The following is a 19398-nucleotide window of genomic DNA, read 5'->3' as shown; positions in this document are numbered from 1 at the left end:
AGAATCCAACAATTCATGGTAAACCAAATCCCATCCTTTCAAGGGGTTGGACACTTTGGATTATTCCTTCATGATTTAAGAACTAGTGCAGCTTTATATGATTTCTTTACTCCAACTTGGTTAGCAAGGCAAATACCTAATTAAGAACTAGGGAGTAGGGACCTTGACAGCCGTGCATTTCATCCAAACATGCCGATGGTTTCCTTGTTAAGCCATGTATCTAAATGGTTTATTAAGATTAAAATATGGTAAAGTAACTTGACCAAACTATCTTCCAGCTAAATATGGCATTGACCTGGCCTGGTTCCAAAAATGCATTACAACTCATTCTTGCATATCAAGCTTTGGGGAGCTCGTGTGAATAGTTTATTACGATTAAATTAAAAGAGGATGAAGACACCAAGAAAAAGGGAACATGATTCTATTTGGATTCTCTTTCTGAGGATCCTAGGGATCAGTTCATGTTATCCATTCATCAGTTATCCTGCGGTCAAAAATCATTTTGAATTTTTTTATTTAAAATTGAAGACAAATAGTACATAACGAAAGCTGCCCGCACGATGTATGATAAACAACTGAGATGAATTGATCCCTAAGATTCTCACAAAGAGAATCCGAAGAGGATCTTCATTCAAGAAAAAGGGTTGGGTCGATGGCCAGCCCAGACCGCCTCAGACTATAAGCCAGACCATATCAAATGTGCTTACGGAATGTTTGAGACAGAGACCTTGTTTGTACTATTAAAACATTTAGATGAGTTTCATATGGTTATAACGGGTGATTTTATTATGCACTTGGATCTCTAACAATACTTTGCTGATGTTCATGGAACATATAGCCACACAGAGGCAATAACTTTATAAGGAAAGATAAAAGAGAAAAGTTATTGTGCGTGACGGTAACATCATGTGACATATCAATGTGATGCTAAAGTCATCGAAAAATTGGTGTTTGACATTGTTTTAGATTTATAGACTTATAGTGTCACTATAACAATTTTCTTATTATTGCATAGAACTTTGATAAGACAATCAATTCGATAAAATTAGAGTTAACATCATACCGTGAGAGAAATTATAAAAATAATTAGAATTAGATTAAGTTAAGAGTTCGATAAAACTAGAATTAACATCAAACCGTGAAAGAAATTAAAGAAAATGAGCAGAATTAAGTTACAACGAGAGTTTGATTAAACCAGAGTTCCTTATACGAATTGGAAAACTATACAACTTGAGCTAGTTATCTTGGTTGGGTTTTGCTGAAGAAAAGTAGAAAAAAAGCATCAAGTCAAGTGACGCGATGATATGATTGACGTGGAGGAGGATTGTTTGCCCTCCAAGTTTCGGTGCCCTTCCATGCCCTCCTGTTTTGTGTGGTCACGGTTAAGCCACGTTAATATTTTATATTATTTTTTTATAACGATAATAAGACAAAAATGAATAATAATATAAAATATTAACGTGGTTTAACCGTGACCACACAATCAGGAGGGCATGAGAGGGCACGGAAACTTGGAGGACATACAATCCTCCTCCGATTGACGCTGCATGGTAAACATGTAAATTATTATATTATAATATTTATGTAATATAACGACAGTTGGACAAGACTTGCACGTAAAGCCAAAAGTGGGGTTTGGTATTTGGTATTTGGTAGTACTTGTAAAAAATGATAGGCTAAAAAGGATCTTGGTGTTTGTCATGCAGCAGGGCCAAGCAAAAGCAAAAGACGAGAGATCCTCACCAACCTAGTGCTCGATCCACTCTTCTTTTCTTTGATTAAAGTTTTTGAGCAAAACTATGATTCCGGGGAGACATGTATCTCACACAATTTGGTTACGTTTAGTTTATAAGATTTTGAAAAATAAAAATAAATTTAACTTGAGGGTAGAAGAGAATATGTGTATTACTCATTGAGAAAACTTATTTATTTTACCTTTTTAATAAAAAGTAGTATTACAAGAAATAAGTTTTTTTCATGCTTAATCTTCTTATGTTATGATCCCTTCTAAATAAAAGAAATCATTCATTCTACCTTTAGAACTTGAATATAGTAGCAAACTAGAATTTGTACCTGCACGTTGCTGCGAGGTTGAAAATTATATGAAAGATTATGCAACTACAATATTAAAAAACAATGTTCGAGTAAAAAATTGAGTTACGAACGCCAATGCAACCAATGCAATTTATACACAACCTCATCATGAATGAAACAAATTTAAATGTCTAAAGAGAATTCTATTTTTTCAAAGTAGAAAGGGGAAAATAATTGTTTACTTAAAAGTTGGAGTAACGATAACTGCATCAATTACATCAATTACAAATGTAATATTGAGTGAATACCTGCCAAATAAAGCGTACAAAATCTTTTCATAATCTATAGCACCTTCAACGTTTCATAATCTTGATTTTTTTCATGATGACTTGCACGTTCAAAAGTAAGGGGTTCAGAAAACCTTAAAAAAGTTAAAAAAAATAAAAACAAAAAAAAAAAAGTTATGCCCTCCCATATCATATAATGAAACAAATAGAAGAATGAATTCAACATTAGAATTTAGAGAATTTAATTGAGAATCATTACACCTATAACCTTGATACACAAACAATCTAAGAACTAAGTTAACACCTCAATTCGCTTGCCTTCATTATTCACTTTATATATTAAGAATAATTACTAAATAGTTTTTAATATTAAACGTTCCACAATCAAAAGGATTAAACACTTCAATCATTACTAATAGTCATTTCAACCAAATTCATGATTGCAAGATCCTTACTATAGTATGTCTTGACAACAGATTCAATGATCATATTATCCTCGACCTGAAATGACACTAATTTCACAAAATCAAACTGCATGTTGTTTATAAAATGACATCAACCACATATATGCCATCTTTTCTCATTGCAGTATCTATCATATCATGTTTTCCACAATCATTGGTAAAAAAATATAAAGCCTAGTGAAGCCAATAAGTAGGGACTGTCATAGCAAAGATGAATTTTCTAAGAAAAATGAAAGGGATATGTCATAAACATAACTCAATGCTTTAGAAGGCAAAGAAATGAGATTAATTAATGGAAAAGAGACCAAGCTTTTAGCTTGAGGACAGTGGTGACATTATCTATGTCAATAGGTATCATGCATATAAAATCATCCAAATATATAAAACTTTCAGTTTACATGCATCCCAAATTTGGGTTCCAACATCACAATAATTTTGGAATTTAGGTTCCAACATCCCAGAAATAATTAAACGAAAAAAAAAAAACAATGAGAGAGGGAGGAATAATGCATACCAAGGAAGAGAAAAAGCTGGAACGGATCGAGGTGTTTGGGAATTGAAGTGAATTGGTATCTGGGTCTATTATTTTTGCTTGAAGTTTTAGTAATTTGTGTGCACCATCCATTTGTATTTATAGTAATAACATGCACAAACCTCAATCACCTTACAATCTATCCCTATTCACATATAGTTCATACAAAATGGCACATTGTGACCTCTCTTTGGCCAGCAACAGTTTTCCAAAGTGAAATCAACTATTACCATTGTTAATTAACAATCTGTTTGGCCAATTTATTGAATACACTACACCAAAAATTTCACAATTCATTGAATTGACATATAATTGGGAGATGTACAAAAACAAAGACATTGGCAGAAATTATCACCATAAGAATTCTACTATGAAACATCTAAAGACCAAAATCCTTGTTAACAGAATTTAATCACATTAAGAGACATACACTTTCGGTTCCAAAACAAATTTTCCTAAGAAAATTAAACGCAGAAGAAACGGGATAAAAGAATTATCCAGAAAATATAGGAAATTGTTCTATTTTATAGGAACCAAATTGCATATAAATAAAATAAAATTAAAACATGGCAATTGAAAACCCCAACAAAGAAAAAAGAAAAAAGGAAATGAAACGATCATTATTCTAAATGGGAAATCAAAATTGAAGAGAAATCCTACACAGAAAACCAACAACTTCAAGAATTTCACACACAAATTGCAGAAATAAATTAAACGAAAAAAAAATTAAGAGAGAGGGAGAAATAACGCATACCAAGGAAGAGAAAAAGCTGGAACCGACCATGCCATGGTATACACTATATGGTATCTCAATTTTCAATACCAATTGTCTTTCTCAAATCCAAACGTCTATCTCTAGTCCTCCATCCCATCTCAAAGTCTTCTCACTAGCACAACATATGGTAACACGAAATCAACTTATTCATGATTACTCAAACCCCAAGTTGGGTGAGTGACTATAAATTCTCGAGGCATCTAGTGACCAAGAGAACAACGCTCGCTTTTACCTTCAAAAATAGCCATGTTAGGTTATTGTCAAAATTATATCCATTTTGATCATATTTATAAAACTCTAAATAAGAGATTATGAAACATTGTGTTATTTACATGCACCAACATGCAGGAAAATCATATGGTTTTGTTTGTACCATACTTAGGGCCTCCATATTTAGATCTCGTATAAATACTCGGGGGACTCAAATGTAATTATGTGATAAAGGAAGGGGCAAATATGTAATAAGCGAGGAGCCTTTATTCTATAAAAAGACTCCTTACTCTCTTCATTGGGAGAGCCTCACTCTCACCCTCAGAGGCCAATTCTTAGACCATACCCTCACCCTCTCAGAGCTCTCACATCACTGAGAATCTCTCTCTCTCTCTCCCTCTTCAACATCTCAGAGAAATACAATATCAGTGTGGACGTAGCCCAAACCTTGGGATGAACCACGATACATCTTATGTTATTTACTTTCTTGTAGATTCACGATCGGATTTACGTTGTTCCAAGACCCCTCCGGTTTTGTGCATCAACATTTATCGCCGTCTGTAGGAATCGACACAAAAAGCTATGTCGGTTCTTTTTCATTTTTCCATCTCACCATTGTCCACCGTGAATCTGCAGAAACCCAAGAACCAAACACCTGCACAGTCACTGCAAAACCCAAAACCTTACCACCTCTATCTCTCTCCCCTCTAGGCTTCTGTGTTCTCTCTAGTTTCTTGTACACACACAGAAGCGAAGGTGCACCAAAAAAAAAAACTTTTTGTCACGAAAAAACACTCAGTTTTCTCGACCGCCGCTGATGACTCCATTACCCTCACGATCGAGACGTATATTCCCTTCACTACCTACAACTGCGAGCTGTTGTCGCGCACGCTCGAGACCACTCCCAATGAGCTTATGACGTTTCTTCCGTGACATGGCGTTGATGCGCCGGATGGAAATCGCCACCGATTCGCTCTACAAGGCCGAGCTGATCCATGGGTTTTGCCATCTGTACGACAGGACTCCATCGGCATGAAGGCCGCAATTACCAAAAAGGACTGCATCGTCACTGCGTATCGTGACCACTGCACCTCCCTAGACCGTGGTATGACCCTCCTGCAAATTTTCTTGGAACTCATAAGGCGCAAGGATGGTTGTTCCAAAGGGAAATGTGGGCCATCTCTCTTGCTCAACCTTCAAAAACCCTAGTTTTTCCCACACTTGTACCTTGCAGTCAGGCTTCACCCTCAATCCATGGCAACCAGAGTGTAATTCGAGAACTCGTGCGAGGTTGGGGTGTTTTCGAAGCTGACGAATGCGTATTGTTTGGTCTCCATCGGAGGCTTTGAGAACTTCTACAACACATTTGAGGCAGAGTTGGCTGATGTCATCCCCGTCGTGAAAACCTCAATCGGCGGCACTGGCATCATAGGCCACCTCTATGCTGGAAATAAAAACGGGTTTCTTTTGCCTCACTCTACCTAGCCATGCCATCGGAGTCTGAGCTTTCTGAAAGTGGTTCAGATGAGAGAGCACCACTGGTCTTTATGATTCAAATCCCAGTGGTTTTGTTACACTTGACATTAATTCTTGCGATGTAAATAATGAGGTTGACGAGCAACGCCACGCGAAAAGGGTATTGGTCGAGAGTTTCTGTTAGCTGGTTTTTATCCTTGGGATGGGAAGGTTCTCCGTTGACCTCTCCATCAACACCAACGACGACATTGATTTCGTCGACAACCACGCCCTGCACGACTCCGTCAAGCAGAAGGAGGATAAGAACGACAAGTGGCACAGGGTGGAGAAGAGCAGCAGCAAGTTCATAAGGAGGTTCAGGTTGTCGGAGAACGTGAAGATTGATTAGGTGAAGGCAGCGATGGAGAATGGGGTGCTGACTGTGACTGTGTGTAAAGAGGAAAAGAGAAGAAAGACAAGTCCATGCCCCCGCCATCTGCAATTTGCAAAGTAAAGCAAAGTAAAGAGAACTTTACTTTACTTTTGTCTGCCATCTGCAAAGGCTAAAGCACCTAGACCTCAGCAACAAATAATAAATGCAGTAAAAAAGAGAGGTGCGGTGGAAAAGAGAACAACAAAAGCAAAAAAGGGAGGTGCAAGCTGTCACCAATGAGTCCTATTCGTCGGTTCAAGCGAGGCAAGCTTCAAATTTGCAGAGAAAACACAAAAGCAAAAGAAAGGTGCGGTGGAAAAGAGAAAAGCAAAAATAAGGAATAAACACCCCACCAGAATGATGTGATTTACTTTTCTTGTTTTTGAATGATGTGATTTATTTTTCTTATCTTTTAGAGACATCTATATAAACCCCATCAGAGGGTAATAAAAAATAAAAATAAAAAACGGCAAAGCCCAAAAATGGGCTGGAATGTTGTGTGGAGGGCAAAGGCCCATAAGCCCAAAATAGCACCAACCAGGTGACCAAAAGTACATCTAGTACTACAACAAATTATTCGGCACCCTGCCGCTATTATCACCAACCAGGTGACCAAAAGTATGCCCAGTACTACAAAAAATTATTCCGCACCCCGCCGTTATTATCGCCAACCAGGTGATTAAAAGTATGCCCAGTACTCCAAATTATTCGGCAGCCTGCCGCTATTATCACCAACTAGGTGATCAAAAGTACGCCCAATACTTCAAATTATACATGAGCATTACTCATGTCAATCATACATAAACATTCATGAGCATTACTCATATCAATCATACATAAACATTCATGAGCATTACTCATGTCAATCATTCATAAACATACATGAGCATCACTCATGTCAATCAACTTCAAAAGCTTCATTTACAGAGCTCTAGCTTCAAAAGCTTCATTTATAGAGCTCTAGCTTCGAAAGCTTCATTTACAAAAGTTCTAGCTTCAAAAGCTTCATTTACAGAGCTCTAGTTTCAGAAGCTTCATTTACAAAAGCTCTAGCTTCAAAAGCTTCATTTACAGAGCTCTAGCTTTGAAAGCTTCATTTACAAAAGCTCTAGCTTCAAAAGCTTCATTTACAGAGCTCTAGCTTTAAAAGCTTCATTTACAAAAGCTCTAGTTTCAAAAGCTTCATTTAAAGAGCTCTAGCTTCAAAAACTTCATTTACAAAAGCTCCAGCTTCAAAGCATCACTTGCAAAGCTTCACCTACAAAGCTTCAGTGCAGGGTATACAAATACCGCATCCAAACAACCGCCACTTCGGCCCATACATGGATTCAATTTGAAGTCTCCAGTCAACAGACTCTATTGACCGAAGACTTGGGGGACTACACTATGTACCATATATTGGGCCTTAACTGGGCCTCATGAAAAATACTTGGGGCACTTAGCCCATTATTTATGTATTGAGGAGCGAGCCTTTATTCTATAAAAGGGACTCCTTCATTTTCATTAGAGAGCACCCATTATTCATGTACTGAGGAGCGAGCCCTTATTTTATAAAAGGGACTCCCTCACCTTTATTAGAGAGCATCGTCGCCAACTGAGCAACCGCATTGCCATGAGCATCACTCATAATCCATTATTCATGTACTGAGGAACGAGCCCTTATTTTATAAAAAGGACTCCTTCACATTCATTAGAGAGCATTGCCGCCAGCTGGGCAACCTCCTCACCACGAGCATCAATTATAGCCCACCATTTATGTATTGAAGAGCGAGTCCTTATTCTAGAAAATGGACTCCCTCACCTTCAACGCCACAAGCCGAGCCAACCAAGGAAACATAAGCCACAAGCAGAGCAGCCTCGCAACATGTGCTACTTCGAGTTGAGCATCATTTCAGATTGGGCACCGCCCCATATCGAGTATCAATTCTAGACGATTTCTAGTTACTTCGGCCCATACATGGACTGAATTTTAAGTCTCCAGCTAAAAGACTCTCTTGACAGAAGACTTGGGGGACTACTGTTTATACCATACTTAGGGACTCCGTATTTAGATCTCGTATAAATACTCGGGGGCCTCAAATGTAATTATGTGATAAAGGAAGGGGCAAATATGTAATAAGTGAGGAGCCCTTATTCTATAAAAGGACTCCTTACTTTCTTCATTGGGAGAGCCTCACTCTCACCCTCAGAGGCCAATTCTTAGACCATACCCTCACCCTCTCAGAGCTCTCACATCATAGAGAAGCTCTCTCTCTCTCTCTCTCCCTCTTCAACATCTCAGAGAAATACAATATCAGTGTGGACGTAGCCTAAACCTTGAGGTGAACCACGATACATCTTGTGTTATTTATTTTCTTGCAGATTCACGGTCGGATTTACGTTGTTCTAAGACCCATCCGGTTTTGTGCATCAACATGTTTCATATTTCAAGAGAAAAATAAGTTAAGGAAAAACCTCAATACCTAACCTTAAAAATTATTATGATGGTGGCTGCTCAGTATAGCATCTGATCATCTCAAGGACCTATTTGAAACTGTCATGGAAACGTGTAGTTGGGAATCTGGATGACAGCCTAGAACAGTATTGTATCTTAAAGCCTGATATTCATAAAACATGTGTCAGCTTTAAAAAATCTAACTATTTCCTGAATCACCAGCTACCATTCTTTAAAATCAGTTTCCTGGAAACAAAGATCATCCAAACGTCATTATTATTAAACCTATTAGCAAGAACAAAGATCCTTAAACTTCCTATTTCCATATATGAATTTAAGGAGGAGAGAAAAACAAAGTTATGCATTAATGTACTAAATGGAAACTAAACAAAGTGTCGTACTCAACTTTCACAATCATAAAAATTAAAAATTTGGTTCCACAATAGCCCCAAAGAGAGAAGCTGAAATTGCTCACCTTGAATTACAAAAGCCCAAAAAAGAAAAAGAAAATCCAGGGTCCCCTGAAATTGAAAACAAAATCGAATTAAACATCCATATGCAGTCAAATTAAACACCCACATGCATGATCCAAGGGTACAAACAAAACCCCCAAAATCGCAAAAAAGAAATTTGAATAGAAAACCCATCTACAAATCCAAAATCACAAAAAAGAAATTAAAACACCTATATTGAGAAAGCCGTAAAACTCACTAGGAAACGCTTGGGTACAAAATTTCCCCGCATCCAACTAAAGAACCAAAGAAGCTACTACAGATTGGGTGGTTTTTCAGCAAGAAAGTGCGGTTGGTAATTTGTGAGACAAAGATCGCAAGGTTGGAGAGGGAGAAAGGTGGCGTTTGAGAGGGAAAGAAATTTAGGTTCGAGAGTGATAGAAGCAGGGATGTAGACTGATCTGAAGAGGCAAGGCATTTTCACACATGTAGCACATGCAAAGCATCAGAGAAAACCCTAACTTGATCCACGCCCCAAGGCAAAGGTTTGGATAGTGTAGGAATCGAAGGAAAACCCAAATCCAAGGAAAAGCAAATGGCTTTTCGAATTAGATTTTTTTTTTTTTTTTTTTTTGGAGTTTGGTTGTTGTGATTTGTAGTTTTTGAAGAAAGAACTGGAGAAATTTCTACTGGGTTGGTCTTTTTCATTAGGAAAGTGAGAGAGGGAAGTCGAGATCGAAGAGCGAGGGAAGGCAAGCTTTGGCAACATAAGGGTTTGTGGGAGAGATCGAAATAGATGGAAGGCTTCTTCAGTACAGAAGGAAAGCATGAGAAAGAGTGAGAGATGAGAGAAGACCGCAAATTGAAGGAGAGTCAGAGGAAAAGTCAAGAAGGAGTCGAAGCAGAGCCCTTTGACGATGATCGACGCGTGGACATGATGGATGTCATTCCACTGTGCGGAGGAGGAAAAATGGGGAATGACAAAGAAAGGCCGAAGCGATGATCAACACGTGGAGAGCATTTGGGTGGAAGAAAAAAAAACAAACGTTGGATTCGAGGGCAAGAAGGTCATTTTCCTGCAGCAGAGAGGGAGAAAAGAACCGGGAAGGAAGGAATGGGAGGGCAGTTTGGGGAGTTCATTGCTGGTGAACAGTAACCCCTCTCACATGATGAACAGTGGACGAAAACTGAGTTTTAGTAGCTAGTAATTTATTCCAACTTAATCTTAGAAACCAAATGACGTCTTTATGTTTATAAATTTGATATGAGTAGACTCTTTTAACAATAATTTTTTCTTTAACATATGTCTGACATGTCATATTGTCGAGAACAATTTGCATAAAATATGTTCACTGTAGAATAACATTCAAATAATGCAATATCATATAAAAATAAAAATAAACGTATTTATAATATTATATTATTAGGCTACGACGTGAAAGTCAAGATGAACTCCTTTAGTGTAAATCATTCTTCTTGTTATATATATAACAGTCCACATGATCCCACGATTGCAAATGAAAAATCTGATATCATATACTGTTTGATAAGAGGTTTCCTTTTCGTTTGTCAATAACAATTAAGTGTGTCTTGAATAGGTTGTCAGCTAGATTCGAAACAAGGATTCATCTAATCAAGAAATGAACATATATATTCAAGACAAGTGGCTTAGTGTCATATCGATGCCGTCCAATCAGCCACCCCCTTGAATTGTATTTACATCCTTGCTGGTTGTTAGTTGGTGAACTGACATATATGCTAGAAAACATAATCATAATGCCAAAATGTTAAAAGTGGACAAGGATTGTTTGCCCTTCACTTCTGATATTATTCTCGTGTTCTTCTGTTTTGTGTGATCATGGTTAAGTCACTTTAACATTTTATATTTTTTTTATAAAGATAATAAGACAAAAATGAATAGTAATATAAAATATTGACATGGCTTAATCGTGACCACACAAACAGGAAGGCACGGGAAGGGCACAAGAAGTGGAGGGCAGACAATCCTTGTCCATTAAAAGTAGGCCTCTGAGCCTCACAATCGCATCTGCTGCATCCACAAATTGTCAACATTAGATAGTGTTATTTACATATCTATTTTTACTTTATACATATATAATTTTTTTTTAATTTCTAACTCTAGCGGAGCCACGTTAAGTGTTACCCGCCCAGATAGCTTTCAGTGGAAAATAAAATTTTACATAAAATTTTTATTGATTTTTGAATGTAACTCATCATATATTTAGTCACTCATCCAAATTCTATAATTTTAATTATATAAAATTATATAATGCAGTTTACAAACCATCTCTTTTTCTTATATCCATTTTCTCATCACTTCTTGTATTTGTACAAGTTTGGATTTGTTTGAATTTTAACACGTATTTGTTTAATAACGAAAATTCGTGGCTCACAATGTGAATTTTTTTAAGCTTACTGATATTGTGAAAAATACAGTATTAAGTTTCTTTGTCTATAAAGATTTAAATTTTTAAGTTAGCCCACCCAATGAAAAATCCATAGCTCTGCCATTGATCAGATCAAATGAATTCAAAAAGATCAATGACAAAAAATTAACAAGAGTGTAGAAGAAGTATAAAAATATGTGTCTGGATAACACTATCCAAGATTTTATCAAATTTAATATCAAAATTGCGTTGTGCTGTATTTATTTATATATAATATCGTGAAAAATATAGCATGAGTTTGTAGTTGATTTGATTTATATTAATTTGTAATTAATTTTTTGTTTTTCGTTTGCTTATGACCTAGAAGAGTTTGCAAACCAAACAAGGCAGGTCTACCAACGGCACAATGCCCCCACTACCTTTAATTCAAATTATAATTAGATCAGCGGCGACCACATTGTCATTACAATCATGACCACGAAAGGAAACCCTCCTTCTCATTAGCTTAAGCAAAATTTGCTTAGCTTTATAGGGTTTCCACAATCATCATTAAGATTGATTAATTATGATACTTATTAAAAGACTAACCCACGTATTGGAGACATATTTATCATCTATTATATAATCAAAGACACCACGTGGCTTGATTCTAAACAGCCTGTATATGCGTGAAACACGTTCTTGATTAAGTATATACATGATATTATTGAGGTGAAGTGAAATTGAAATGCCATTAGTTAAATTAATTAGTTAACTATACAACAGTGGGGTGACAATTAGTTTAGCCAAGTTGATCTTTTATTTTATGTTAAAGTTTTTTTGGATTAATGATCACTTGAATGTAATCTCGAATGTTCTCTTGTATTTATACATTAATTTTTAGGGTGAAGTCCGATTTAGTCTTTAAATTATTACCTCAGTGAAAATTAGGTTACTGAATTATTTTTTTGGTAAAATAAGTCCCTAAATTCATTAAAAATTGCTAATTTCATCTGTACTATTATATTCAAAGCTATTTTATCCAATTTTTCGTCAACTTAAGTTACTTGTCACACTTTAGAGTGTACCGTCATTTTTTCACCTATAAGCCCTTAACATTTCATATAGGTTACGAATCTAACGTCTAATTTACTCTTCAAAGTTAACTCAATACACTATTTCTTTATGAAAAATTACCAATCTACCCTCCAATGTATATAAGTAATGTGATTTAAAGTGATGGAAAATTGAATATAGTAGTTTTGAATATAATATTAGGGATGTATTGGCAGATTTTTATAATTGAAGAATGGATTTTTCTGAAAAAAATAATTTAGGGACCTAATTTTCACTCAGATAATAATTCAATGACTAAATTGACAGTTCACCCTAAATTGACAATTCATAACTTGTAGTCTCGTACAAATAAGGCATGGACCGCTTGGTTATTGGTCCTTACTTTCTTAGACGGTCCAAGACTCCAAGATTTAACCATCAACTACAAAGTAAGTTACTTTTTTTTTTCAATTTAAATTAATTAGAAATGGCTGACTCCCAAATAGAATGACACCTATGTCCCCTATTCCGTAATTTTAAATACAAAAAGAGAGAAAAATTAAATATACAAGCGGGGGACGAAATCAAAACTTGCAAATAAATAATAATACATCATTTCAGGATATGCAGTAATTTGTGAAGTGGAAGCTAGGCAAGTAAGCAAAATCTAAAAACAAAGCACCACGATCTATCAACGGAGGAGAATCATGCCAAACCAAATTAGGAGAAGACATGCCTATTGGCAAAGCTATCCACAATGACATTCCCCTCTCAAAAGATGTGAGAATAAAAAAATCATCTCGCAAATGCGGGCCAAACAAGTAAACCATTGTGTGCGAAGAACCCAAGAAAGATCAAAATCATTCGAATGGAGAATGAAAATAACACTAGAATGGTCATTTTTCAACTTAAGATAATGTCAAATCCTATAATAACCAAATTGAACACCAATAATAATTACATAAAATTGTGCAAAGAAAAAATTAGAATAGTCAATACCCTATCAAAAACTAGTAAGAAATCGACCGTGACGATCCTAAAAATGCCACCACAAGCAGCCGCCCCAAAATGTGTTTTAGACAAATCATCCGTAACCAAAATAGTCTTGTACAATATGCTTTAGATTTTAAATTTATTTATATTTCATCAGATTGTCATGATTGTCACCCAGTAATGATAATGCGGGAGATATATATGTGTGTGTGTATTAATTTCATTTGATCAACTAGCCAGCCATTAATTAATTTAATTATTCAGCAATCATCTATTCATGTGATGAAAGACAGAAAAATCATAACAAAACTACAAAGTTAATTAACTACTTCAGAAGAAGCAGAAAGAAGATCCTATACTATTTGCTGACAAGACAGCGGATCATGGGGCTAGTATTTTATTGATCAACACAAACCAATACAAAGGTGATAATTGAGTTCATTGGATAGAGTACTTAAATAAATTAATTTGGAGTGAATTTGCACAAACAAATAACTAGTAAGACCCCATACAGCTACTACATGCACGAAACTACAAATGTTACCTAATACAAAATTGTCACAAAAATCGATACGCAACAAATTCGTATCGGCGACCACACCAGTCATCGTTGAATAGCGAGGCTACATAAAGTCATCGTAGAAGAGTTAAACCACGTAAAGTCATCGTTAGAAGACGAGACCACAAATCCCGACGCTCAAAAGCAAAAACCACATCTAGCCATCACCGAAGCACGACCACAACACTCACTAGGCGAGACAACAAAACTACATTATTGCAACCTGATTTTACAAAAACATTATTATCACCGAAGCACGACCACACCACATGAGGACATTATTATTACTGTAATAAGAAGTTACATAAACATTGTCCGACTAAAGAGTACCAATACCATTTTCTTTCTTAAGAATATATACCGTAGACTAACCTGATTTTTTAGAGGATTATATTCTATGGATACAATGGTTGTAGTATATATGGTACTAAGTGGAATACAAATTGGCTTATTGGGTTGCATGGAGCCAATTGTAAAACTTCAAATGACTACATGGATTGGAGAGGCACTGGCAAGCCTGTGGACCATAACAACATATAATACCATAGATCAAAATCTTGGTGAGTCATATGCATGTGAATTATTAGATGGTGAAGATGGCAAAGCATATCATCACTCCTGCGAAAGGTGCAGATACGTCAACCTAAGAAAAGGCTTTTCTTCATGTCTGTTTTGGCTGCATTTTGAAGAAAGCAGAAATCTTCACATTGCTTCATTTCATCAAATATGTCAAACACTTTTCATAGATTAAAAGTTTCAATTTGACATGTTCGTATCGAAGCCCCCGGGCCACTACAATGTTGCATCACTGTAGCCATGAAAAATATCAAAATACCCTCATATATGTATATGCCCTAACTTGGAGAGATACTTTCTGATCACTATTTTATCACGCGATAAGTGTTTATTGAACAGTTAGTTTACATTTTAACTAAATAGAAAATGTCTATTAATTGAATGATGGCGCCACTAAAACTAAATCTTGATTGCAAACTGAGTGCATCGTGCATGCATGTACTATCACGAATAAAGAAAAGGGCCGCTACTGCAGAGAAAAAAAGAAACTGAGAGCATGTGGCAGCTACAATCATGCTATGTAAGGGGGACATGACAATGTAACATATTCTAGCATGTAAAGCTTTGCATGTGCAGTGTGCACTAATACCCATTAAATTAAAAGATTGAAACGAAGAAACAGAAGAGGGGAAACATGATTTGGAGGTTGGCATTTTGACAACTTATATAGGAGAGCGAGCATCACGAATTTTTCTGCTTAACAAAATGATGAACATGCCTCCGGTTTTGACATGAATCAAAGTATCAATCATTTCGTACTTTGTTTTTCTATTTGGTTTTGATTTATTTATTTATTTTATGTGCAATAGAATTCACGATAATTTTAGATACATTTTTACATTTTTATAGTAATTTAGACATACATCAATAATTGACAATCGTTCACACGCATGTAATTCTAATTAAGCATTTTTCTTTTCAGGGTTTTTGTCTTTTACACCATTGCCCTAATTAAGCATTTCTCTTTCATATGTCATGTTTCTGTTCCTTCTTAACATAACACCCTCACGGATTAAACCTAACCCACAATCTATGCTGGTTTTGTAAGAAGCTATCATTGTCGATCATGTCGTCATTGGGCTCATAAACGATTTTGGTGCATAATATTTCTTCAATCTCAGACGATATTTGTGCAGCGCAGTGTGAATCAAATTTTGGTGATTCAACAGTGACCTCAAATCTCTGCAGATTATGCGTGGTCAGTGATCACTTGAGGCCTTGAGGGAGAGATATGGCGGATTCTCAGATCTGGGTGTGGTGCCAGAAAAGCTTTCACAAAATAGAGCCAAGCAGGCTAGATTGCAAGTACAAGTTTCGCATATCATTGCACCATTTGGGTTAAGATATGGAGCAGCACGATGACCTAATAGTACACTTCCCAAAGCTGCGTGCAGGCATCAGTTGGCACTAACACCTTGGATATATAGGCCACACGAAGGCTTAAATATTAGTTGCTGGCGTTAGGTCAGATGAGGTTTCAGAGGTATCAATGTGTATGTGTGAGATGATAGTGATCGATTCTACTGGCTAGGAACCAACCAGGAACAAGAGAGCACGAGGGTTTGCTTGGCTTATTTTATGGTGTTGTCTAGCTCTATTTCGACTAGATTCTTATCGTTGAATTAGCAATCAGAATTTTGGGTGTAAGAGTAAATATTTTTAACTAATTAAGCTACAAGTTGTCGACCTTTACAAGTTCAAATTTTTTAAATCATGCCGTTTTCTATATGAGCCAACACAAATTTCATCTTTTGGCACATTATGATATGTTTCATCTACATTCCTTTCATGATTGTTAAATTAAAACATATATCGGTGAGATAAAATAACCATATACTGTACTTTACAATATAATTTGTTGTCTACTTATATTATAACATGTGAATTAGTAACATCAAGTATAGTGTTGCAATCACATACAAAACTTTATCGTTGCGACTTGTAACAACCATTGAGGAGATTGAATAGAGATCCATGAATCATATCTTTATGTTCCGTTCGTGTCAATTTATCAAGGCAATGACACTTATATTCCTACACCAATTTTTGCACAATACTTTTGAAATGCATATTAACCTTTTATGGATCAAAGATCCGTTAATCTCATGATATCCATTAGGGGTGTTAGCTGTGAGCCTGTGTACAGGGCTGTAGGGTTTAGGGCTTTTCCTTACCCCTGACTCTTGAGTCCATTTTTTTTTAACATTCCTGAAGAGCCCATTCCACGAACCCAAGGATACCGGTTTCAATTTTTCGATGGAAGTAAATAATTTTGGAAAAAAAATCACAATAAAATTACATGAATCAAATATCAAATTCCACAAATGGTTCATGTAGTGACAGGATAAGCGGAAGATAGTCATGTAATAAAAGAATGAGAAATTTTATTTAATCCCATGTAACCTATCTCTACACCTAATTTATTATTTGTATCAATTTGATTTTTAACTAAACTATTAATATCTCTTTAAGCCCAAATTTATTACCTAATATACCCCTATAAATCCAATTCAATATGTGAATACACCCATTTGATTTATAACTTTATATTTACGCCGTTTGGAAATGAACAATGAGAATTGAGGTGTGAATTCAGCCATGGCAGACAACAAGACTGACATTTATGTAGATGTTGACAAAAACCAGGTATCACCATCTCTGTGTGTGTGGTCTCTGTTTCATGAGCATATGTGTCTGCTACCATACCTTTTCATAGGAATCTTTCTATAGGCTTCATGAAGTGCATGGAGCACTAGTAAACAAATTGGGTTTGTTCAAAAACATTACTGTTTGTTTGACAAGATAATATCTTTGTAATTTCGAAATTGCACACTCGCATATCAATTGCAAATTTTGCTTATGAAATTCCTACCGATCTAGTACCATTGTACAAGTCTAACCAACGGCTAGGCCTTAAAGATGCTGGACAACCACCAGTAGCCTAAGATTTGTGGCACACATATTAATTTACAAGCACAAATGTTGAATTTGCAAGCACATATGTCGTAGACACAAGACTTACTTACCTGCAGGATATCAAATGCTGCAAATTATATTGAATTATATTGTATTTCAAGGTGCATCTTGGTTAGTCTCTGGTGTTTGAATGTCAGAAACATTACTGTTTGTGTGAAATCGTAAATACTAATTTAGTACATGAAAATTTAAGAATGTACATGTAAAATTTAAAATACTCATCTTCTAAACTCTAAAAAATTGAAATCAAGCGAACACAAAATTTATAAATTGAGTCATACCTTGGTTGGAAGATTCAAAACTTCAAAATCACCATCCATCAATAAAAAAATTTGTTTTTCTTTATGAGAGCTATTAGAGTTTTAGCCGAAATGAACTTAGGATAAACAAAGAGTGATTGTAGGGTTTAATTATAGTGTTTGAGTTTATTGATAAATTTGAGTTTTATTATTAATTTCATTTTGTACTTAATAGTAATTATGCAATAGGGTACAATAGACAATTAACATTTAAAATTTAAGTTGGGTGTAGAAATAGGTTATATGGGTTTAAATAAAATTTCGGGTAAAGTACAAAAAACTACCTTAACTATTGGTGTCACGACACTTTCATATCTCATATTTTAAAATTAACAATGTCATACCTCATCTTACGAATTTGTGCCAATGTCATACCTCCGTCAAATTTTCTGTTAATTTCTCAGTTAATTGCTGACGTGGCTTGATTCGGGACCCACTTTGTATTAAAAAATTAATAAAAAAAAATTAAAAATTAAAAAAAATCATTTAATATTTTTAAAATATTAAAATAATAAAGAAAGGTTAAAAAAAACCAAACAAAACTTCCCCTACGCCCTCTCTCTTCTCCCCCATCTTCATCTCCCTTCATCTTCTTCCTACCTACTGCAACCCAGAAAAAAAAAAAAAACTTTGTCCCTTACCCCCCCCCCCCCCAGGCGCCCTCTCTCTTCTCCCCATCTTCATCTTCTTTCCTCTTCTTCCCCTTATCTGCTGCAACCTAGACCAAAAAAAAAAAAAAAAAAAAAAATTCCCCCCCCCCCGTGTGCCCTCTCTCTCTTCTCCCCCATCTTCATCTCCTTTCCTCTTCTTCCTACCTGCTGCAACCCAAGAAAAAGAAAGAAAAAAAAAATACACAAAACTTTGTCCCTCCCCCCCCCCCCCCCACGCCCTCTCTCGTCTCCCCCATCTTCATCTCCCTTCCTTTCTTCCTACCTGCTGCAACCCAGAAAAAAGAAAAAAAACAACTAACGGAGAAATTAACAGAAAAACTGACGGAGGTATGACATTGGCACAAATTTGTAAGATGATGTATGACATTGTTAATTTAAAAAAATAAGGTATGAAAGTGTTGTACACCAATAATTAAGGTAGTTTTTTGTACTTTACCCTAAAATTTCCCTAAAAGAATTAAGATTAAAACCCTCGTGGTACAAACTTTTAGTAGTTTTGCCCAAGTGAGATTTTGCTATTTTTAGGCAAAGATTACTATGTAATAGTTAAGAAACGTATATGTTAGGCTTAATTACATTGCACCAATCTTTAAGTTCAACAGAGTTTAAGTTCACTTTTGTTTTTGACATACCACTCAGTGGGAGGCCTATTGATAAGATTAACGGACGCCATTTGGACAAAACATGAACTTTCTTGAAAGAAAGTCCCTTTAAGTTTTATCATAAATTAAATTGGCAAAATAAGAAGTAACTGTCTTATAAGCACATTCAACGTCCCTTGATTCCCCGATTCACACTCAACAGA

At 35.7% G+C, this 19398-nt stretch overlaps 1 long non-coding RNA gene across 3 annotated transcripts; it reads right to left on the bottom strand.

Moving 5' to 3' along the window:
• Positions 1–2145: 2145 nt before the first annotated feature.
• Positions 2146–9976, bottom strand: LOC126588480 (uncharacterized). 3 transcript variants are annotated; one of them, XR_007611482.1, is made up of 4 exons: positions 9336–9974; positions 8658–9145; positions 4072–4324; positions 2146–2982 (listed from the first exon to the last, which is right to left on the bottom strand). It is a non-coding gene; the product is annotated as an uncharacterized LOC126588480 (long non-coding RNA). The 3 variants fall into 3 exon arrangements; XR_007611483.1 differs by having other exon boundaries at positions 2146–4324; positions 8653–9145; positions 9336–9976; XR_007611481.1 differs by having other exon boundaries at positions 2146–4324; positions 9336–9973.
• Positions 9977–19398: the final 9422 nt, after the last annotated feature.

This window comes from Malus sylvestris, chromosome 11 (assembly GCF_916048215.2).
Source record: "Malus sylvestris chromosome 11, drMalSylv7.2, whole genome shotgun sequence".
In the NCBI taxonomy this organism is placed as follows: domain Eukaryota; kingdom Viridiplantae; phylum Streptophyta; class Magnoliopsida; order Rosales; family Rosaceae; genus Malus; species Malus sylvestris.
This window is presented reverse-complemented; position numbering and strand designations above follow the sequence as displayed.